We start from the raw sequence: 3274 nt of genomic DNA on the forward strand, positions 1-3274 counted from the left end.
CGGAGATAATTACCTGCTACTTAATTACTGTGACTTACCGGAGACGTGAGCGGTTGCGCCGCCGTGAGGAGGCCCGTTTAACACGAGCACGTGACTTCGCGGTTCGGTCTCGGGCGCAGACACGTGGAACACCGTCTCCCCGTCTGCACGTGCTCCGGAGCCTGTGGTGCACTCTCGAGATAACAGACTTGGCGAGCGTGGGACGCGCCGGCGCCGGCGCGTTTGGCGCATCTGTGTCGGTGTTTATCGTGTTTGTCAGCCGGGATGCGCGCGGGCGTAACGAGCAGGCGGCTTTAATCTCGCGCAGCAGCGATCTGATGAAGGCGGGCAGCAATAACGGAGGATCTTATTAACACGCGCGCGTCGCTTCCATCCTAATCAAGTTACGGACGCAGCCGAACCAATTACGTACGCTAATAGAATTAGAAGAAGCCGAACCGAGGCGCGATTGAATTGCGTTTTCATCTTGCGGGAACCTGACACATTTACCCAGCTTTCAGTCAACAAGCACGCTGACATTTAGTCACGGTTCATTACGACCGGGAAACCCCATCATAATTAGCGTCGTTTAAAAACAACAACAACAACGGCCCGCCTGCATTTCCGGACGTGAACGGTGGGTCGTAAAGCTGAGGTTTATAGAGGGACAGATCGAGTACTGCGGTCCGAAACTGGTGAACGGAGCTGACAGACAGGCTGCGGTCTTGGACCGTGTGGGTCCTGCGAAGTACGTTCCAGAACTCGAGGGTTGTTTTGGCCCAGAGTGGTAGCCCTGGGGCCTCATGTTAAACCCCGATCGATGCCGATGCCATGTCACCGGCTTCAAATTGAAAATCTTTGTTGTGATTTTAAAAGGCTCGTGAAACGCGTCTCCGCCGCCGGAGGAAGATAATTACCCGGCCGTATATCAGGAGAGATCCGTATCGGCCAGGCGCCGGGCGCTCAGTGCAGCCTCTCGACCACGTGTTGCCACTGGAGACGCTATGCACGAGAGGGTACCCTGGCTAAGAAAGACCAAAAATTAAACCCCAAAAACAGAGTAGCTGTCTGTAACAGACTAAACACGTTTTGGCGGATGAGCCGAGTAAGGTTACAGATAAGCATACCTGACTAGCAACACACCCTCCCAGATGAATGAATGCATGAATGACCTCAGTTCAGGTTCTCCTTAATCATACACTCAATCATAACCGACTTAACGAATGAACACAGGAACGAATGAATTTTGCCTTAACATGTATAAGAACCCGCCTTGCTGGCCAGCGGGTCCAGCGAACCCCTTCACACGCTGCGAGCACACACCACCAAATCACCGTGCCGTGTAGTTAAACTCCTCGGAACGTTGTGCGTTTTCATTTTTCATGTAATGGCGTAGTGCAAAAAGAGGTTTAACTATGTAGCCAGTCCACAATGGCTCTGCACGGCATCCGATGAAATTCCATTTTAATTGTGTAGTGCTTTGTACGGCGGACATCAGGACAAAAGAGCCGTTCTTAGGCTCAGAGTGTTGGGGAAGACAGCTCCAGCCACGCCCCCACTCTGTAGCCACCCTTCACACCTGCGTTTAATGGCGTATAATAACCGTCGACTACTTAAGGACCCTGCTCTTAAAGCCTTTTGGTTGCTATTATTTCAGATTTCCCTTTCGGATTGCTCCTGATTTAATAAGACTCCATTTTGCAGTCCGTCCCCCCGAGCTCTGGCAATACACACTCTAGCTTTGCTTTCCAGGTAAAAGAAAATGGATGTGTGTTTTCTCCAAAGGAGAAGTTGCTTTAAATGGAGCTGTTTGGTAGTGAATGCTACCTCCAAAGTTCACTAGTTAGTGTGAGTGTGATCAGCATCACTTCACACTGGGTAGAGTGCACTGGTGGAGAGAACCTCATCCCAGAGCATCTTACTCCACAGCACTGGAGCAACATTGGTCATTGTCCTATAGCAAGTAGTCATGGTTACCGCGCAGGTCATTGTCCTATAGCCAGTAGTCATGGTTACCGCGCAGGTCATTGTTCTATAACTGTTAGTTATGACCTGTACAGTAACCATAACCATCTACCCCTCTCTCCATCTATCATCCCTCTCTCCGTCCGTCCATCCCGTCATCCATCTATCCATCCCTCCCTCCATCCGACCATCCCGTCATCCATCTATCCATCCCTCTCTCCGTCCGTCCATCCCGTCATCCATCTATCCATCCCTCCCTCCATCCGACCATCCCGTCATCCATCTATCCATGCCTATCCACCATCCGTCCATCCCGTGATCCATCTATCCCTCCCTCCCTCCATCTATCCATCCCTCCATCCATCTATTCATCCCTCCATCCATCTATCCATCCCTCCCTCCATCCGTCCATCCCGTCATCCATCTGTCCATCCCTCCCTCCATCTATCCATCCCTCCATCCATCTATTCATCCCTCCATCCATCTATCCATCCCTCCCTCCATCCGTCCATCCCGTCATCCATCTATCCATCCCTCCCTCCATCTATCCATCCCTCCATCCATCTATTCATCCCTCCATCCATCTATCCATCCCTCCATCCATCTATCCATCCCTCCGTCCGTTCGTCCATCCCGTCATCCATCTATCCATCCCGCCCTCCATCCGACCATCCCGTCATCCATCTATCCATGCCTATCCACCATCTATCCATCCCTCCATCCATCTATTCATCCCTCCATCCATCTATCCATCCCTCCCTCCATCCGTCCATCCCGTCATCCATCTATCCATCCCTCCCTCCATCTATCCATCCCTCCATCCATCTATTCATCCCTCCATCCATCTATCCATCCCTCCATCCATCTATTCATCCCTCCATCCATCTATCCATCCCTCCCTTCATCATCCCTCTTTGTGTCCAATTCCCTGGTCAGTTCTCAGGTTCTTGTCCTTGTTTAATCAGTTGCCATGGCAATAAGTAGATGGCATCATGTAGACTGTTTGGTAAAGCTTCTTTCGAACAAACAAATCAATAAAAGCAGCAAACTGCAAAATTCAGCCTCACTATTCAATTAACCACAATTCAAAGTGCACTGCTCAGCCTCAATATCCAGTTACACACAATTCATTATTCACTTATCCAAAGTCCAAAGTGCACAGCTCAGCCGCACTACTTAATTACCCACAATTCAAAGGGTGCAATGCCTTCTCGCTATCCAATTACACAAAATCCACTATCCAGCTTCCCACTGTCCACTTTCCAATTACCCACAATCCAATGTGCAAAACCCTTCAGTATACAATTAACCACAATAAACTATTCGGTTA

The sequence above is a fragment of the Electrophorus electricus genome, chromosome 8 (assembly GCF_013358815.1).
Source record: "Electrophorus electricus isolate fEleEle1 chromosome 8, fEleEle1.pri, whole genome shotgun sequence".
NCBI classification, from domain to species: domain Eukaryota; kingdom Metazoa; phylum Chordata; class Actinopteri; order Gymnotiformes; family Gymnotidae; genus Electrophorus; species Electrophorus electricus.